The 21,373-nt window shown below is 43.4% G+C and overlaps 1 protein-coding gene across 1 annotated transcript in view; it reads right to left on the bottom strand.

Annotated features, from left to right (window-relative positions):
* The window catches only part of TMC5 (transmembrane channel like 5), an 87,214-nt gene extending 77,449 nt beyond the window's left edge, over positions 1-9,765 (bottom strand). The window contains exon 1 of the mRNA XM_075285541.1: positions 9,733-9,765. The gene's annotated coding sequence lies outside the window, so the exon portion shown is untranslated. The remainder of the gene's footprint in view (positions 1-9,732) is intronic.
* Positions 9,766-21,373: the final 11,608 nt, after the last annotated feature.

The raw sequence follows: 21,373 nt of genomic DNA, 5'->3' as shown, positions 1-21,373 counted from the left end.
TTCGTAGTGTGTATAAGGTATGGGATATGAAATGTAACTGTGTATCTTGTTTTTGCCGTAATTCAGAGAATACATGAGACTTTTGTGTTGAAGTTAATTTGTATTTGAGCTGATATATGGTGTTGTGAGAAACTTTACATAGTGACTTTGGGACAGAAGTATTTGAAGTTAACCCTTTCCCGCCGATGGCATTTTTTAATTTTCGTGTTTGACTCCCCTCCTTCAAAACCCCGTAACTTTTTGATTTCTCCGCTCCCAGAGCCATATGAGGTCTTAATTTTTCCTAGGACAAATTTTTCTTCATGATGCCACCATTATTTATTCTATATAATGTACTGGGAAGCAGGGAAAAAATTCAGAATGGGGTGGATTTGAAGAAAAAATGCATTTCTGCGACTTTCTTACGGGCTTTGGTTTTACGGCGTTCACTGTGCAACCAAAATGACATGTCCCCTGTATTCTGTGTTTCATTACGATTCTGGGGATACCAAATTTATATGGTTTTATTTACATTTTGACCCCTTAAAAAAAAATCCAAGACTGTGTTAAAAATTGTTTTTTTGAAAAGTCGCCATATTCCAACAGCCGTAACTTTTTTATACGTGCGTGTACGGGGACGTATAGGGAGTCTTTTTTTGCGGGACCGGGTGTACTTTGTAGTTCTACCATTTTTGGGAAATGTTATTGCTTTGATAACTTTTTATTAAAATTTTTATCAGAATCAAAACAGTGAAAAAACGGCAGTGTGGCACTTTGGACCATTTTTCCCGCTACGGCGTTTACCGAAGAGGAAAAATATTTGTATAGCTTTGTAGAGCGGGTGATTTCGGACGTGGGGATACCTAACATGTATGTGTTTCAGGGAAGGGGGGTGATTTGAATTTTTAATCCTTTTTTTTTTATATATATATATATATATATATATATATATATATATATATTTTACTTTTTTTAAACTTTTTTTTTTGCATTTATTAGACCGCCTAGGGGTATTGACATGGGTGGGCGGTGTCGCAGATTGTCAGAGCGGTGGGGTTCGGCAAACATGGCTGCTCCGGAGCGTTAAAGAGAGCCTCCTGGAGTATCGTTAAGGGGAGGGGCAAAGTGGTAAAGTATATGTAAATGTGATTGTGTGGGGTTAGGGGCTAGGCTGTAGAGGGCAATATGAATTTTGTGGCTTGCTATGGTCCAAAGTGTGTGAGATTGCAGAGATGGTGGTGTGAGTTTGGGTTTTGTGGGGTCCTGGCACAAACGTATGTGCGCCATTGTGACGAAAAGTAGCCTATTGTTTAATTGGGTGTATTAACTATGTTTGTGGAAAATTTCAGCCAAATCGGTGGAGCGGTTTTTCCGTGATTGAGGAACAAACATCCGAACATACAAACATCCAAACACACAAACACACAAACCCACAAACTTTAATATTAATAGGATATTCTTTTTCTCTTTTTCCTTTTGCTCATGAGTCTCTCTCCTTTTATTTCTTGCCTGTATGCACAATAGACACCAGGGCAGATAAACTAATACTGTGCCGTTTAGACCAGGGGTGTCCAATACTTCGATCGCAATCTACCGGTCGATCGCAAAGGACGTATGGGTCAATCGCGGGATGCAGCCAGGGATCCCCGGTGTCTGCTTGTTCACAGTCCATCTTAGGAATGGAGGGAGCCGGGGTGCTGCTTGTTCACAGCGCAGGCTGAGAGTCATCTCCAGACACTGGCAGGATATTTACCCCTCTAGTATATTTATTAGATTTTAATGTCTTTATTATATCATCTGGTTTGGTGGATAAATTTTCTATTATGAACTGACAGGGTCCTGTGTAATGTGCAAGGTTTTAGTTAAAAATAAAAAAAACTTAGAGGTTTGTCCACATGTGACGTATAGTAGCTATGCATTCGGCCAGCCTGTGGAATGTACTTCTCATGTGCCAGCTTCTACTATGTAGGAAATGTGACCTCATTTATGTTTTGTTTTTGCATGTTGTTATACTTTAATGAGATGTATCCAGTTCCACAATTGTTTGCCACTAAAGCAGCAGAAAGGGGTATAAATTATACATGCATGGATCCAATGCCATTACACAAGTTGCCTGTATTTGTAAATGTTCTTGTGTTAACCACAGATTAGAAACGTAAATTAAAATGAATAAAAATGTAAGTTTCGGCAAATGTATGCATTATACTGTAGCATTATACTTATAAGAGTTTATACTGTATCTTTCATGTAAATAGCACTAGATGTGCAGTATATGGCATGTTATAATGCTATATAATGTGATAATATATGGAGACATTAGGATATAATGGGTCAGTGTGCTAGCCATGAAAAACACACTGACACAGAACACGCAGGTGAATGGAGGGATAGGCCGGTTTAAATAATGGGAACTGCCCCTGATTTTGAGGAAGATCCCACCCAAAATCAGCAGCAGATTCTGCTTTCTGATTCTGCCTCCCTCTGTATTCATTGGAGCGGGACGCTGTAAAAATAGACACTCTGCTCAATCTTGCTGCTGATTCTGTGGCTGATTCAACTGTAGAGTCTGTGGCTCGAGCCACGATTTAGGTCCATTCATCTGGGACTAGTCAGCAGCAGAAAGCCAATGCTCTGCTTGAGCATTTCACCATGAGGAGTGGGGCAGAAAATGATGAGGAATCTGAGATAGAAGTCCATGTCAAATTCCTCTTCATTTTCTACCAAAGAGGTGAAAGATAGGGAAAAAATTATTTTTAAAATAGGCTTGGCGAGGTGAAAAGAAAAAAATAACAAAAAAACATACACACCTGTCCCTGCTTCTCTTTGTGTCCTTCCAGAGAGGTCTTTCCTTCTGCTGGGCTATCTTCTCAAAGTGAAACTATCCGCCAGCTGTGACATACTGGATCCCTTCTGCTGAAGCCTCATGAAGAGTTCCCGGGACGTCACAAGTAGTGATGTCCCGTCCCCTTCTCTGACACCACTGATTGGCTTCAGTAGTCATGTGTGGCGGGGACTTCCAACATAAGCTAACAGTGGACCATCTGGAAAGGTCATTTTTTTTTCACCTCCCCTGGCCTATTTAAAATATTTTTAAAAACTGCCTAGAAAACCCCTTTAAGGCTAAGGCCCCACTTTGCGGAAATGCAGCTTTTTTGTTGCAGATTTGGTTGCAATTTCTTAAGCCAAAGCCAAGAATGGCTACAAAAGGAATGGGAAATATAGAGGAAGCTCTTATACTTCTACCTTCTGCTCAATCCACTCCTGGCCTTGACTCAAAAAAATGCAACAAAATCTGCATCAAAAAATTCTGCTTTTCCGCAACATGGAGCTTTAGCCTAAGGGTATATTCATATGGCAGAAATGGAAGTGGAATTTAAGGTGCACTTCGACATCAAATTCCTTTTCCATTTCCACCCCTCTGGCTTCCCGGAGAAGAAAAGTCAAAGCAGATCTTCGGCTTTCCCCTGCTGGTTACATAGTAACATATTAGATAAGGTTGAATAAAGTCCATGAAGTCTAACCTATAAACGTATGAGGCTGATCCAGGGGAAGGCAAAAAATTCCCATGGGTAAAAAATCCAATGACTGTGATAAAAACTTTTTCCTTCTAGATGTATAGGATGCCCCCTTATCACAGTTACAGGACTTGGTATAAACAGGCCATTCTAAAGATCTCTGTACATCATAACCAGGTCACCCCTAAGTCATCTGCTTTCCAAACTGAACAACCCTAAGTTTGATAAACCTGTCTTTTAGAGATAAGCGAGTATATTCGATCGAATACCTCCCCTGCATAGTTATTGGTGTAAAAAAAGCGTCAGGGAAGGTGGGAGGGAATTGAATTTTTCCCGCATTTACCGTGCGGTATTCGACCGAGTACACCAATGACTATGCAGGGGAGGTATTCCATCAAATACTACCATTCCATCGAATACTACTTGCTCATCTCTACTGTGTTAGTCTAATCCACCCATCCCCTTAGTTACCTTGATCGCCCTTTTCTGCTCCTGCACCAGTTGAGCTATATTCTTCTTATATACAGGTGCCTAAAACAATATCCTTGTTGTGAACATCTATTCCTCTATTAATGTAGCCCATGATTTTATTTGTTTTTATGTAGCTTATAGAGAGGATTTGGAATATATACATCACCAACCATTACTATTTTTTATAGACTGATACATTTTTCACAAATATAGTATATATTATCTCTATATATTACAACATGTTTATTCCCCCAGAATCTCATCTGGTTGTCTTCTCCCATAGCTGTGTGTAAGCATAGAAATTTTATTACCTCCAGCAAGTCCTACTGGTAATGTCAGTATTTAAGGAACCTAACAGCCTATGATTGTTTGACAGCACAAAACATATCTTTAAGCAGAATCTTAAGCACTGGAGTCTTAAAAACCTTTTTTCTGTGGATAACACGTCGGAATAGCCTTTAGAAATGCTATTCGTCTCTTACCTTTAGATGGGATCTCCGCCACGCCGTTCCTTAGAAATATCGTTTATTACCGGTATGTAAATTAGTTCTCTGGCAGCGATGGGGGCGAGACCCAGCGCTGAAAATGCGATGGGTGCGTCCCCACCGCTGCCCGAGAACAGGATCCTGCGCCGCCTCTATCTTCTGCTGGATCCTCCCCTTCTTTCTTCGGCGGCATCACCTCTGTCGGCTGACACTAGTAGAACCGACTGCGCAAGCGCGCAATTGCGGCCTCGGAACTATGGCCGCGCATGCGCAGTCGGCTCTACTAGTGTCCCACTGGCAGGAGCCAACTGCGTACGCATCCGACGTGACGCCAAAAAAGACGAAGAAGGAAGGGGAGGATCCAGCTGCAGATAGAGGCGTCGCTGGAGCCGGGTTTGCATTTCCTGCGCTGGGGGACGCCCCCATCGCTACCAGAGAACTAAATTACATACTGGTAAAAAAACGTTCTAAGGAACGGCGCGGCGGAGATCCCATCTAAAGGTAAGAGACAAATAGCCTTTCTAAAGGCTATTCCAACGTGTTATCCACAGAAAAAAGGTTTTTAATGGTAGAATCCCTTTAAATTCAATAGTAAATTAAGCAGGAGCAATCCGCGGACAGCTCCTGTTTCATCGTGGGTTTCAACAGTTGTGTCGCCACACGAAAGCCAATGGTGACAGAGACCAACAGAGGCCGGCACCTGTCATTTGCAAGAGACCACAAGGATTGGACCCTAGAGCAGTGGAGAAAGGTCATGTGGTCAGATGAATCACGTTTCACATTGTTCCAGAGTGATGGTCGTGTCCGGGTGCGACGAGAAGCACACGAAACACTGGAATGTGCTGGAAAGGAACCTGCGCTGTCACTCACCACCCCAAACGAATCTGCGTAATCTGGGCTCCATGATACTCGAGAATTAAATCAAAATCCCTGAGTCTACACTACAGAACATTATAGACTCCATGCCGAGACGGATGCGTGCTGTTATTCGTGCTCATGGTGGCCCAACTAAATATTAACACTCGCGACTTTTTTTTTGGCCAGGCAGTGTATATAGTAATATGAGTTCTGCATTGATTTTCAGAAACCATATATAGACATTGGTATGGGTCCTAGACATGGGTATATTTACGCTAGGTCCTTATTTGTGGAAGTGGTGAAGGCAGCGCAAAAGTAAAAAAAAGCCACAATTTTTTTATTTTTTTTGTCAAACCAACAATTTGCGAATAATGACAGGAGATAATAAGTTTTCCCCATTATCTACAACCACTGCCCTTCTTTGCCCTGTTATTTTGTTACGGAAAAAGGGTCCCCAATTCTGATGTTTGGTGCCCTTTGACTTCTATGTAAGAGTATGTTCACACGGAGTTTCTTGCAGGTGGATTTTGACGTGGAATCCGCCTCAAAATTCGCTTGCAAAAAAGACTCCCATTCCTTTGAAACAGTTCCATTCATTTCCACTAGCCGTTTTTTTCCACTAGTGGAAAAAAAGAAGCGAGATGCCCCATCTTCCCACGGACTCCGCGGATGAGACAGCCATGGCGTACGCGGCACGAGACTCCCTCCTGATTAGACCCATCCTAATCAGGAGTGGAATACCGCATCTGAATGCCGGTGCACTGCATCAGCATCCCATTGCGTCTATCCGCGAAGAGTTCACAAAGCAGAATTTCTTTTCCACCGTGTGAACATACCCTAAGCCCCTGTTCATGTATATACATTCTAAAGTTATTCTATGATATGACAACTATGTCAATCTTTACACAGTGCTAAATATTCGGTGTTGATAATAATACACATTAATTGATCTTTGGGCCATCCCCACATGAGAACGTCTATCCCAAGTCCAGAGTTCAATATGATTTTTATCATTTTTTATCATTTATAATTCATAAGGGCAAAGGTGCAAAGTAAACGACAATATGTGGTAATAGTTATCTAAATGATATCATAATACATCTATTACCATGACAATAAATAAGTCGCAAAACATAGCAGAGGTGCCAATGCCTGCACTAGTGCTAAGGATGAGCACCAGAGGCATAACATGAAACTACTGGGTGCCAATGTGACATTTTTGAAGGGCCCCCTAACTAAATTGTGCCATTTAGAATAGTAGTATATAAAACAGTGGGACCTTTGGGGCCTCCTCAGGGTCTAGGGACCATTAGACTGTTACTTCTGCACCACCTATAGCTATGCTCCTGATATGCACTAAATACATGCTCTATACAGCACCCAGAAATACCTCAAACTAATTTATATCTGATATCCCACGTCCTTATCTGAGCTTTGCACACTAGTAAATGTTGCTACACACATAAAATACACGTCTTCTTATCCTTATCAATGCATATGACCATCATAGACAAGTCACTACTCTGTGCAGAGCTGAAAGCCCCAAAAAAGACTTGTCATGTCCATATATTACATGGTCACCCAGTCATTACAATGTACGACCAGCACAACACTGTGTCTTCTCCCTTAAGGTCCTTCTACATAAGCCAGTGCCTGGCTGAATGAGCATTCCTATGAATGTTAGTTCCTGATCACTATGTACACGATAAGCCATAAATGAGCAAACACTGACTGGTTATAATCTTTACATGGACATTAATGGGTTATTTCAGGAATGATATACTGAAGATTTGTTCTTTGGTAAATCATCAATATCAGAACAGCGAGTGAGGGAACCCCCACAGATTAGCTAGTCCAAGTGGCAGCAGCGCTCGGGTAATAACTAACAAGTGCTGATACTTGTAAGGGTGCATTCACACAGAGGAAAATGGTGTGGAATGTCAGCGCTGATATTCCACACCAAATTCCTCACCATTTTCCTCCGTGTGTATGGACCCTTATGGGCAGAAAAGTAGCCTGTGCAAGGGCCCATTTTAAGCAGAAATGAGCACCAGTCGACCATATATCATGTTGATAGAGTTTGCTGAAGGACCTTTTTCCATTGGGCAATTGTTGGGGTTGAACAGCGCCCAAACAATCATTCATAGCTGTCGTCGTTTGTCTTGCGCTTATCCTGAGTTACATACAGCCCATGTTACAATGAAGAGCTGCATTAGCAAATCTGCCAGCTTCAGATCTGAAATCTCTCGCTATTCCTTGTTGCAAAGTCTACACAGTTGTTCTACTGATTTGCATTCTGGAGAGACTTCTCTTTACAGCAGGAACTGTACAGTAATGCCATTCAGGAAGAACTTATTGTGCTCTGAACTAAACATTTAGTGCGTCTGTACGCACAGGCCTTTTTTGCTGTGTGGTTGCATAGTGGTTTACACAAATTGCTGCAGTTTTACTTTGTGGCTTTTGGCTGCAGTACAGGTGAGTAACATAAGTCATAGGCTTTATTTATACTTTACTTGGACTTGCCAAGAGTCCAAAATCTGCTCGGTGAAACTACAACAATTTGTGATAAGTTTGTGATAACTAAAGTGTACATACAGTGCTAAGAGTGGGTGCACATTGCTGTTATTTAAAGGGGTTGTGCCATTAAGGACAATTCCCCAGCACTCAGGAGAGCAGGGAACTGAAAGTCCCCCTAAAGCCTCCTTGCGAAAGGAGCACCAGCGCATTTGAGTGGAAGGGCTCCATTTACTTCTGTGGGGCTGCTGAGACCATAATCTCTGCCAGTGCCCATTACCCATAGAAGTGAATTGTGCACTGGACACGCAAGCCCACTGGTGCGCTATGAACACGGAGGTTTTAGGAGGACCTGATTGCTGGGGGACCCAGTGGATGCAAGAGAAAGTCCTGTATGTAGTGCTGGAGTCCTAGGTGCAAATCCACCAATGACAACATCCACAAGGACTTTGTATGTTCTCCCTGTGTTTGTGTGGGTTTGCTCCGGGTACTCCGGTTTCTGCCCATACTCCAAATGCATACTGATAGGGAACTTAGATTGTGAGCCCTACTGGGTACACTGCTGACAAAATCTCTGTAAAATACTGCGGAATATGAGACGTTATACAAGTAAGAGAATAAAATATGATGGACAAAAGCGACAGACCGTAATAACGGTAGCAGGAACCTACCCCTTACAAAGTTTTTGTACAGGTTATATGCATCTGCTTGAACTCAGAGTATTATCATCCCTCTTACATTCACACATACTGTGTATAGTCAAGTTACTTTAATCCAGAATTAACAGGACAGGTGCCAGATCAGCAAACATTCTGTAGAAATAAACAAGGAATTCATGCAGAAGGATAAGGTTTTACATAGAATTTGTCCCTGAACAATCACACCATAGAATGACTTACAGGAAGTTTTTTTATACCACCCATTTACTGTATTTCTTGCTATATTAGGTGACGAGAGTGAAATATAACTGCGGCATCAATCTATGGACTGCAAATATTGTTCTATCACTAGAGGAGTGTAGCCCCGGTCTATCTGATCACAGGAGCCCACTCCTCTCTGTCCAAGCTTCTGTTTCTGGACTTTTCATGTTTTAGACTTTCTAGTATTTCAATGACAGAAGCAAATATTGAAAAGATAGAACTACTAAATTCTGGATAAATATGTCATTGTGTATGTAGTGTAAGTCTTATATATTATATGTACATGGTGCAACAGAGTACAGTATATACATATGCACACACACATAGCTACACCTCTTAAACTGTATATATATGATGTATGTCTAGCTATATAGAGGTATCAATTGTTCTATCTATATAAATAGATATACTACAAATGTATATGCAGTATAAATGTTACATATTAAATGTATACGGTGCAAATGACCAGTGGATTACAGTATATACATGTATAACTCCCCACATACACACATCTTAAACAGTTTATACATACAGATCTATCCAGATATATCAATGGTTATCTATACAGATATACCGTAAATGCAGTTTAAGTGTTGCATAACAGTTTGTATACTGCAGTTTTATATGCAGTATATGAGTTTACATTGTATATTACAAATGTATTTCTAACATGGTATCCGATACAGTATATACTCATACAGCATGTACCTACAAACAATATGGTGCACATGTTATACAGCAGTTATTGATATTATAATTCTTGTATGGCTTGAAGATAGATAGATAGATAGATAGATAGATAGATAGATAGATAGATAGATAGATAGATAGATAGATCGATAGGAGATAGATAGATAGATAGATAGATATTACAAATCAGCCACTCATACAACACAGTAGACATTGTATTGAGCACAAGTCTGACATGCCATATGCACACATGGATAGCTCTACATACAGTGCCCTTCTGTGTTACACCTCTGGCATTACCTGTAGTGACATTTGGACTCTTTCTCCTCCAAGGTTCAGGTATGCTTGTCTCCAGGAATGATCAAGAACTCTTTATGAGAGTATCGCAGATGTGCCGGAGGTGTGTGAGCTGTGACATAGGCTGCTCTCCTGCCCTCTGCTCTTCCTGGAGTCGTTCCCTGGGAGACGATCAGCTGCTCCCTGCCTGCTATGGAGGAATGTACAGGATGGTGACAGTATTGTCCTCCCTGACCAGACAACAGCTCTTTGTGCTAGACTCACATACAGGGGACAAACCAGGAAATTCTGCAAAAAATGTAATGAGCTCACATTGTGTGTGAGATAGCAGCTCCTCCATGTGTGGGCACCCCTCATCCATATCTAGTAACTGTACAACTCAGAGGTGTAGCTAACTGTTCACATACTAGGCGTTTTTTTGCAGGTCTGGACCAAATCTTTTATAAACCTGCTGTTTTTACACTAATCTTATTCTCCCATTGCCTCCTAGCAATTCACAGTCATATTCTTAACCACTTCGTGACTGGGCCATTTTCCTTGGTTCAGGAACAGACACATTTTCAGGTTTTTTATTTTATTTTAAATTTGATTTTTATTGAGGAAAAAACAAAAGGAAAATTTTCAATATATAAAACAGTAACAAACAAGAGAAAGTCAACATAGTTCCGAACAGTAAAATGTTGCATACAAGGTCAATGCTCCAGAACGCAAATTAGGTGTGAAGGCACCACAAATATAGTCAAGTATACAAAGTCCAGAAGATCGAGTATACATACGATTCTTAGATAACAGATACTGCGGTAGTACGGAAATAACAAAGGAAGACAGAAGTTCGGGAAAAGAAACAAGAGGGAAACACCAAAAGGGAGGGAGACGAGAAAAAAAAGGGGGGGGAGACGAAAGAGAGAAAAGGTAAGGATAACAGGACAGCAACAGAAGAAAACAGGAGAACCAAACATAATCAAAAACAGTATACCTGAGTACAATGCCGAAGATACATGAAGTACAACAAATATAGAAAATGAAGCCACCTGGAATCATGAAACAGAAGACAAGTTAGGGGGTTCCCGCGGGGTCAACCTGAGACCGCAAGGAAGAAGACGCTTTACTAGTTTCCATATACGAGATCCAAAGGGACCATTGGGTACGGAATTTGATGTAAGTATGATTTTTATTGGCCAGCATACGTTCCAGAATACACGCAAAATCAACATGATTTTTTCATACATGTGCATAGCTCCCAACCGTCCCAGATTCTGCAGGACAGTCACGGATTCAGGGTCATGTCCAGCAGTCCCAGTCAGGAGGTATGTCCTAGATTCAACTCATCTACGGCCAGAGAGAACTCAGATGAGTTGAATACAGTGGTGAAGCAAGAGCCTTCCACAGACAGCCCCGGCTTCATCACTGTGCCCCCTATGTGCTCCAGCTACAGGAGCTGTAGGTGCAATGTAATGACATCACTCACATTGCGCCTGCAGCTCCCTCAACACTGCAGGACAAGAGACCTGAGACAAAGCTGCAGGGGAGCAAGTTGTTAAACGTTGGCAGATGAAGAGGGACATTAAACTGTGTCGGCAGATGGAGGGGGACAATAAAGTGGGGAGGCATATGAGGGAGACATCAAACTGTGGGGGTATATAAACAGGGACATTAAACTGGGGGGGCATATGAGGGGGACATTAAACTTTGGGGACAGATAAAGGGGGCAATAAACTGTCGGGATAGATGGATGGGGAAAATAAATTGTGGGGGGGTTATGATGGTAACACTAAACTTTGGATATAGATAGAGGGAGCAATAAACTGCGGGGGCAGATGGAGGAGTTTTAAACCCGGGGGTAGCTGGAGGAGAACATTAAATGGGGGCAACTGGAGGAGGACATTAAACTGGGGGCAGTTGGATGGAGACATTAACCCCTTCCCTACATGACAGTTGATGGGTGTTTAAAGATGGTGGCTGCCATAACCGTCGAGTCTCTGCTGTTTCAACAGACCTGACGTTAATGCCCACGATCGGTGCCCACACTGATCACCGGCATTAACCCCTCTAGCATCTTGGTCAAAGATGACTGAGGTGCTATTTTACCGGTGGTGCATGACCATTTTGCCTGGGATAGCCGGTGTCCCGTTGCTATGACAGCAAGGAGTCCCAGGCCTGTCTTTCATTAATTTCTATTGCAGGCTACTATATCAATGCAACAGAAGATAATAATAATAATAATAATAATAATAATAATAATAATAATAATAATAATAATAAAGTAAAAAAAAATACGCCGTAAAAAATCAAATTGTCAAACAGTCATTTTTTCACTGTTTTGCTTCTGATAAAAATTTGAATAAAAAGTGATGAAAGCAAAAGCAATTCCCCAAAATGGTATATTTAAAAAATATACCTGCACCTGCAAAAAAAAGACGCCCTATACATCCTCGTACACAGAAGTGTAAAAAAGTTATGGGTGCCAGAATATGGCGACTTAAAAAAAAAAAAAAAAAAAAAAAATTTTGCACACTTGCAGATTTTTGTTAAGGGATTAAATTATAAATAAAGCCCTATAAATTTGATATACTCTGAATTGTTCCAAAACAGACTATAGGTGACATGGGTAAAAAATATGCAAATCTATTCTCCTGGATGGAATTAGGAGAACAGAGTGCACTCTGTACACCACCCTATAGAGGGCAGCATCCTTAACATCATGAACGACTCAGTTATAAAGTCTTTTAATCATGATGTGGATTTAATTGCCAAATCAGTATTTCTGTCCCAAAAGGAACAGATTCCCAGCTATGTAGGCACACACTCTCCCTGATGTGGACGAGTGTCCCCAAACCCTGGTCTATAGTCTCTCACTCTGCCAAATCAGTATCCCTACGCTATGCTGAGGATGGCCCAATAGGCTGAAACAGCACTGTCCATAGCTGGGAATTTGTTCCTTTTGGGACAGAAATACTGATTTGGCAATTAAATCTGTTAGGAATATTTAGGTTCATTACTTTCTATTTTTCTTACCTGGGGAGTTTTTGGCTGCGCAGTGTCTGGGGTGGCATCCTGGCGCTGCGGGGTTGTCCTGTCGTGAGTATTGGTGCACACCTTCTGACTTGCACGTGCGCACTGCTGGTAGGCAGCTTTATCTCCTGGTTGATTAGTCTGTCCTCCCATTTGCACCTGGGAGGAGTGGTCTCTACTCTGTATTTAAACCCATGCCTCCCATGGTTCTGTGCTGAGTGTCGCTTTTACAGAGCTAGGCCTTAGCAGGAGGAGTAGGTGGTGTTCTGGGATAGAGGAAGTTCCGTGGTTGGTTTTTGGGAGGTTTGGGTGAACGAGTTGGTTTGTGTGTTTTCCCTTCTGTGTTCACCAATCCTCCCTCTGTGTATAATTGACTGTGTGAGTGAATTGCCTTATCCTTTGATTTCTACTCAGTTTCCCTGTGTTTGTTTCCTAGTGTAAGGTTCCTTCCCAGATTGGCTTGGGGGAATCCTTTCCCACATTTTTCCTGTGTGCTGCTTGTGTTGTTAGTCAGTGCACACCCTTGTCAGTCCCTGTCAGTAGCAGCTTCACTTGTTCGTTAGGGGTGACCCCCTTTAGTCTCCAGTCCCTAGAGATCTTATAGGGCATTCCTTCTCCCACTTCCCTCTAGGCCTACGGTATCAGTGAGAGAGGAGCCGTCGGGGTCAGGCTTAGCCTGAGAACAGCCGACCCACACCCGTGAGGCAGGGACCGGGATAGCTAGTGGGAGTAGTGCAGGGCGAGATTCCCTACTGCTATCCCTTAGCCCCGTTGCAGCTACCTGGACTGACATAACAAAATCCACATCATGATTAAAAGACTTTATAACTGAGTCGTTCATGATGTTAAGGATGCTGCCCTCTATAGGGTAGTGTACAGAGTGCACTCTGTTCTTCTAATTCCATCCAGGAGAATAGATTTGCATATTTTTTACCCATAATCCCTAGCGGAGCAGGAATGACTTGTAAGTCTCCGTACTGCCTATGTAGGCAACACACTCTCCCTGATGTGGACGAGTGTCCCCAAACTATAGGTGACATGTCATCTTGGCTGCACAGTGAAAGCTGTAAAAAAGAAAGTCGCACAAATGCACTTTTTCTTCAAATCCACCACATTCTGAATTTTCTTCAGGCTACCCAGTACCTTTTACAGATTAATTAATGGTTGCATCACCTACAATTTGTCCTGTCCTACAAATATTAAGACCTCATATAGCTCTGAGAGTGGGAAAAATAAAAAAGTTCTCGAGTTTAGAAGGGAGGGGGAAGTCAAAAATGAAAATCAAAAAATGTCTCCGGTGGGAAGGGGTTAATGTCCCCTCTTGTTGCCCCCAGTTTATCCCTTTCACTGCCAAGAGTCTCTGGAAATTTTGCACCTCCGTTGGCCGAAGCAATTTTCACAGTTTTGAGATGGATAAATCAAACTACAGTAAATTGCAACATTAAAGGGGCTCTATCAGCAAAATCATGCTGATAGAGCCCCACATATGTGTGAATAGCCTTTAAAAAGGCTATTCAGGCACCGTAAATGTTATATTAAACTACCCCCCCGTTTTAAAATTATAACCTAAAAAAGAATGCGCTCTACATGTGTGTGCAGCCAAAATGACATGTCACCTATATTCTGTTTCGGAATGGCCCGTGGGGCCTTAGCCTGGAGCCGTAACTGCTGGGAGGACACCGGAGCATCGGGGGCAGGTAAGTATGATTTTTTTTTTATTTTTTTCAATGCCCCCAGCAGATTTAAAAGTTAAAAGGGTTGCCCATGTTTGCCTAGACAACCCCTTTAAACCACTCCATCTTAGATCCTTAGGGTAGGGAGTGTTAAGACGGGTGGCACAGATGCATACTTCTCCATGTTTCTGTGTAGTTCTATTCCTTTTGTTCACCACACTTTCTCTTTTTTTCTGTTTTGAGCTCTGTTGCCTAGTAATAAGGTATTTCTTACATGTTTTGTTACCTATTGTTTCAGTGTGTGTTTTACACGTACTTCCTGGCCTCAGCTTTTCTTTGTATTTTCTTCTTTTTCTTTTTACCCTGATAACGTCTTTTATGGCTGCTACACCTGGTTGTAACTTTTAGTTACATCGTTGGGTAGGTTTACATGGTGGATTCCGCCTCAAAATATCCAGCTGTCACTCATTTGAATTGGAGGCAGAAGCTTGTTTTCCCTCTACCCGAAAGTGTGACCACTACAACCCCAATAACTACATCATTGGGGTGTATACCAGGAGTTGTTTAGACTTTAACCTTGGTTAAACCAGCACCAATGATAAAACAGATTAGAGGAGCCACTTCTTGCATCAGCATAACTTTACCTTCTGATCCCCCATTGGGTTTTTACATCCGGAAGGTGGTTGCTTTGATCTGCAAGGACGTAGTGGTACGTCCAAGCAGATTTCAGCTGCTGCACAAAATCGTGCAGCTGCTGAAACAGGAATCCAACTGTAACTTCAGCTGGAGCTCCCAGAGAGAAGGCAGGGAAGGTTTATTACCTTCTCTGCCTTCCTGATCCCAGTGTATACAGCGATCAATGAGTGTTGTATACACTGCTCTATGGGAGCCGCCATGATGTGGCTCTCCTCTCTGACCCAGCGGTCACATGATCCACCGGGATCAGAGCCTGTTAGAGCTGTTGGGTCCTACAGGAAGGATAGCTATCGCCAGTCCTTCCTTCCAACCGCGACCAGGCTGTATAATCTACATCAGACCATGCGAAGATCACTCCGCACAGAAGACTAATAATGATTATGAAGTCTTCCTTCTTTCTTCTTCTGTTCCTTAGCTGCTATGGACAGCATATGTGTGCCTACTTCTGTAATATATTACTGTGTATTACCCTGTATCTGTATTACTATGCTGCTGTAACATACCTGTAACCCTGTAACAGTAGGGTAAATCATGCTGCTAGAGCCCCATATATGCGTGCATAGCCTTTAAAAAGGCTATTCAGGCACTGTAAAAGTTAAATTAAACTACCCCCCGTTTTAAAATAATAACTTAAAAAAGAATGTTCTCTACTTACGGAACGTGCACCCTGGGCGGGCATTCAGGGTGCGCCGTCTTCTTCTTCCCCACCTCTTCTTCCTCCGATGTCTTCGGGTCCCGTCCTCCTCCGGCGCTTGCTCGCGGACACTGATAAAAAAAAATAGCCCGGGCGCATGCGCAGTAGCACGCGGCTTCTACTACGGCTACTGCGCATGCGCCCGGGCTATTTTTTTTTATCAGTGTCCGCGAGCAAGCGCCGGAGGAGGACGGGATCCGAAGACATCGGAGGGAGAAGGGGCGGGGAAGAAGATGAAGACACACCCTGAATGCCCGCCCAGGGTGCACGTTCCGTAAGTAGAGAACATTCTTTTTTAAGTTATTATTTTAAAATGGGAGGTAGTTTAATTTAACTTTTACAGTGCCTGAATAGCCTTTTTAAAGGCTATGCACGCATATATGGGGCTCTAGCAGCATGATTTTGCTGATAGAGCCCCTTGAAATCTCAAGATCGGCTCAACCCTACCTGCAGCATATAACCAGTCTGGGGACAGTTTAGGGGGCTTACAAGTAATAAAGCCCACAATCAGAGTGGCTCTGGATTTCCACTGTACATTACAGCAGAGACACGGTAGTTATGGTGACTGCTCAACAGCAGAGCGGCAGCCATCATCTTTGCAAACTCGGCATTCGCTATAATAGCACAGCGGATTCTGGGATGGGTTCACGCCACCAGAGCACCCTGTCCTCGCAGCCCAGGGTCCACAGTATCGCCCTACTCCTGCCACTGCAGGAATCTGACGAAGGCAGGAGTGGGGCGATACATTCGGACTATAAGATGCACCCCGCATTTTCCGCCCAAATTTGAGGGGAAAAAAGTGCGTCTTATAGTCGGTATATACAAATTTAGTCTTATTTACATTTAAAAAGTTGTCCAAAAATGTAGTTAGGTTTTAAGGCTGACCTTCAGATGACCGAGGTGCAAAACGTTCATTTTTTACCGCTGTCTTGTACGCGAGGGGCACCCATTTTTACAGATTCCCCTATACATTTGAGTGTATGGAAGGATCCGTGAAATCTGACAAAAAATAGGACATGACAGTTATTTTAAAGTCAGTAACCTATAACAAAGCAAGGAACTGCCATAGTGAGGATAATAACAAAGAGAAAGCAGTCCCACTGATGTATAAAAAAAATCCCAGGGGCAAAACGCTCCTTGGCCATTGCAATGGTCCTTCCTCTTTTGGGATGGTAATTTAATATACACATGTTTTTTGCTTTATACTTCTGTGGTTTCTGTCTGAGTACTATGTACTTACTATTTATACCCAGTCTTTGAACTCCTCTAGTTCCCCCTTTCTCATTTTTTTACTATTCCGTATTGTGATTTTAAAGGGGCTCTATCAGCAAAATCATGCTGATAGAGCCCCACATATGCGTGAATAGCCTTTAAAAAGGCTATTCAGGCACCATAAATGTTATATTAAACTACCCCCCAGTTTTAAAATAAAACCCTAAAACAGAATGTTATCTACTTACCCATCGTGCACGGTGGGTGGGCATTCAGGGTGCGCCGTCTTCTTCAGCCACGCCTCCTTTTCCTGCAATGTCCTCGGGTCCCATCTTACTTGCGAACTGACATTGATAAAAAAATTGGCGTGGGCGCATGTGCAGTAGCCGTAGTAGAAGCAGCATGCTACTGCGCATGTGCCCACGCCATTTTTTTTATCATTGTCAGTTCGCGAGTAAGACGGGACCCGAGGACATCGCAGGAAGAGGAGGCGTGGCTGAAGAAGACGGCGGACCCTGAATACGCACCCACCGCGCACGATGGGTAAGTAGATCACATTCTGTTTTAGGGTTGTATTTTAAAACTGGGGGTAGTTTAATATAACATTTATGGTGCCTGAATAGCCTTTTTAAAGGCTATTCACGCATATGTGGGGCTCTATCAGCATGATTTTGCTGTTAGAGCCCCTTTAATAATAATTTAATAAAACTGTATTTTTATACAACAGTGAGACAGTTTTCTCTTGGTTATTATTATGACCTCTATTTTGACAGACCATTACAAAATTTAAAGTAAAGTCAATAGCCTCCATTCATTTTATCATGGCTGATTGTCCATGGATCCTTCATAGATCCAAGAAAAACAGCCAAAAACAGGACATGGCCTATTTTTTGATAAACCATTCACATAGTTGGTCAAAAAACAAACCTGTGAATCGCCCCATAGATTCTCATTGTTCTGAAAAAGGCTGCATGACATCAAAAATGAGATTTCAACAGCCATGTTTGAGTAGAGCTTTAGAGTGAAGCTGAAGCTTATTGGGGTTCTTTCTGGGCTGCACTGTTCATAAGAATCACACCCTGGAAGGCTTGATGTCTATGGCTACTCTATGTAGGACACAGTTTATTAGTGCACTATTTTTAGTGGTGTGCTTTGGTGGGCAATGTTTTATGGGACACCTTCTAGGAGTCAATAGTTGGGGGTTTCTCTTTTGGGCTTCTCTTCATTGCCACTGTATATTGGGGTACTTTCTGGAAGGCTTTGTTTATGTGTTTTTTTGTAAGGCCCTGTTTATTGAGTCACATTCTGGATCATATTATTTATTGAGGGACACCATTGACCCCTTCCCAGTGCATGGTATGACATTGTTTCAGGTTATGTTCAGATCTGTGCTGGGTGTCCTACCATTGTGAATCTGACAAAAGGCAATCAGATTTGACAAAAAAACGGACACAAATGCTTATGTAATGCAAAACATGATGCAGTGTTTTTGGCTGATAAGTTTTGTCCCCCCCCCCCCCCCATTGTCTTCAATTTGAGCATGCATCTTTAAGACAGAAAAACGGATTACAAAATGGATACAAAGAGATTACCATCTGTTTATGTACACCTTCCATAGACCTCAATGTTATAAAAGGCAGATACATTGCTGTCCATAGTGTATCTTTATTTTTTGGACAGAGCAAAAATGCTACAACTCAACTTTTGTCTCCATCCACATCCAAAAGAGCGGACTGATGGTAGACATCAAGGTTTTTTTTACTGACCCATTCTAAGGGCGGGTTCACATCTGCGCCCAGTCTCCTCTTTAGGCAATCTGGCCAGTTTCCGTCTTCTGCCCGAGAAACTGGACAGGAGACCACTGTTCCCAATAGCGTGCGCACGTGGGCGGCCGCTCACCTATTCCAGCCTCCCCGCTCAGCCAGAATTAATGCCCGCGCACTCAGGAGGTCAGGTAGCAACCAACGGATTGCTGTCTGTCCTCCTGAGCCCTGAGCATACCTCCCAACCGTCCCGATTTCCGCGGGACATTCACAATTTCGGTGACGTGTCCCACGGTCCCGGTTGGAGGGAGGCATGTCCCGATTTCAACTCAGATCTGCATCCGGCTAGTGGCTGTGTAGACGCGATGTGATGACGTCACATCGTGCCTACAATAGTATTAGCGAGACTACGGAGAGAGCGGTGGGGGAGCGATGAAAAGGTGAGTGTAATGTGTATACACATTGAGGTGGAACATGAAACTGGGGCAGATGAAGGGGGGTGACGGCATGAAACTGGGGGCAGAGATGGAGGGACATGAAACTGTGGGCAGAGATGGGGGACATGAATCTGGGGGCAGAAATGGAGGGACATGAATCTGTGGGCAGAGATGTGGGGACATGAATCTGGGGCAGAGATGGGGGGGGGACATGAATCTGGGGGCAGAGATGGGGGGACATAAGATAAGATAATCCTTTAATAGTCCCACATTGGGGAAATTTCAGCATGTTACAGCAGCAGATGGGGGACATGAATCTGGGGGAAGAGATGGGGGACATGAATCTGGGGGCAGAGATGGGGGGACATGAATCTGGGGCAGAGATGGAGGGACATGAATCTGGGGCAGAGATGGAGGGACATGAAACTGTGGGCAGATATGGGGGGACATGAATCTGGGGGCAGAGATGGGGGGACATGACTCTGGGGGTAGAGATGGGGGGACATGAATCTGGGGGCAGAGATGGGGGGACATGAATCTGGGGCAGAGATGGGGGGACATGAATCTGGGGGCAGAGATGGGGGGACATAAGATAAGATAATCCTTTAATAGTCCCACATTGGGGAAATTTCAGCATGTTACAGCAGCAGATGGGGACATGAATCTGGGGGAAGAGATGGGGGGACATGAATCTGGGGCAGAGATGGAGGGACATGAAACTGTGGGCAGATATGGGGGGACATGAATCTGGGGGCAGAGATGGGGGACATGAATCTGAGGGCAGAGATGGGGGAACATGAATCTGGGGGCAGAGATGGGGGAAATATGAATCTGGGGGCAGTGATGGGGGGACATGAATCTGGGGGAAGAGATGGGGAACATGAATCTGGGGGCAGAGATGGAGGGACATGAATCTGGGAGCAGAGATGGGGGGACATGAATCTGGGGGCAGAGATGGGGGGACATGAATCTGGGGGCAGAGATGGGGGGGACATGAATCTGGGGGCAGAGATGGAGGGGACATGAATCTGGGGCAGAGATGGAGGGGACATGAAACTGGGGGCAGAGATAGAGGGGGGACATGAAACTGGGGGCAGATGAAGGGTGTATATGAAACTGGGGGAGAGATAGAGGGGGGACATATCATTTACAGGTGACTGTAGGAGGATTATACTATGTGGGAGCACGTGAAAAATGAATGAGAATGAGCGGAGTCAACATAAAAGTGGGGAGAGCCAAATTTGCCACAGCGCGCTGCGCGAGCTGCACATTTTGTCCCTCTTTCTACTTTTTAAAAGTTGGGAAGTATGCCTGAGTGCCAAGTCGGCCTGTCACTTTCCTCAGCACCAATCATGCTGTATGTTACACTGAGTGTGAAGTAACATGCAGCATGATTGGCTGATCACCACAACCTAATCTGCATGTCATTACTACTGGTGGTACTGTTTGGCCATCAGGTCGCCCATCATTGACGGAGCCTTGCCCAGCTCACTAGCTGTTCCACTCAGCAGCTTCCAGGGCTTAGAGGGAACATTGCAGGAGGCGGAAACCCGGCAGTCAGCCTTCAAACCCATTCACTTGAATGGGTTTGCAAAGTATGCACCTGTGAGCATCTTGTGCTCTCCGCGGCGAAATGTTTTTTTTTCTAACCGGACGCAAAGTCCTGCATATCTGACTTTGTGTCCAGTTAAAAAAAAAAAAAAAAAACAGCTTTTCCGCAGAGAGGCACAAGATGCTCACAGGCGGACACTTTGCAAACCCATTCAAGTGAATGGGTTTGAAGACCGACTACCAGGTTTCCGTCTCCTGTCCCGTTTCTGAGGGGCAGAAGACATAAACCCGCTGGATTGCCTAAAGTGAACCCGCCCTAATCAGTTTTTATGATATTTTGACTGATAACAGAAACTGATTCCTTCCGGAGACCCCACTGCAGTACCGAAAAACTACCAGAGAGCAGGAGCTTTTCTGTGATTGTTTATAGGTGCGCTTTCTGGAATACATAGTTATAGTAAAACCAAAAAAACGCAATGTGTAAATGATGCTGTATTAGACTCTTGCTGCACTTTCTGTACAGTATAGTATGACTGCGGCTGTACAGTGCTATGACGCTGTTACTCATGCACTATACATGAAGGCGCTGTCCTGACACACAACCCC

This window comes from Leptodactylus fuscus, chromosome 8 (genome assembly GCF_031893055.1).
Source record: "Leptodactylus fuscus isolate aLepFus1 chromosome 8, aLepFus1.hap2, whole genome shotgun sequence".
Taxonomy (NCBI): domain Eukaryota; kingdom Metazoa; phylum Chordata; class Amphibia; order Anura; family Leptodactylidae; genus Leptodactylus; species Leptodactylus fuscus.
The sequence above is the reverse complement of the archived record's forward strand: the minus strand, read 5'-3'. Positions and strand labels throughout refer to the sequence as shown.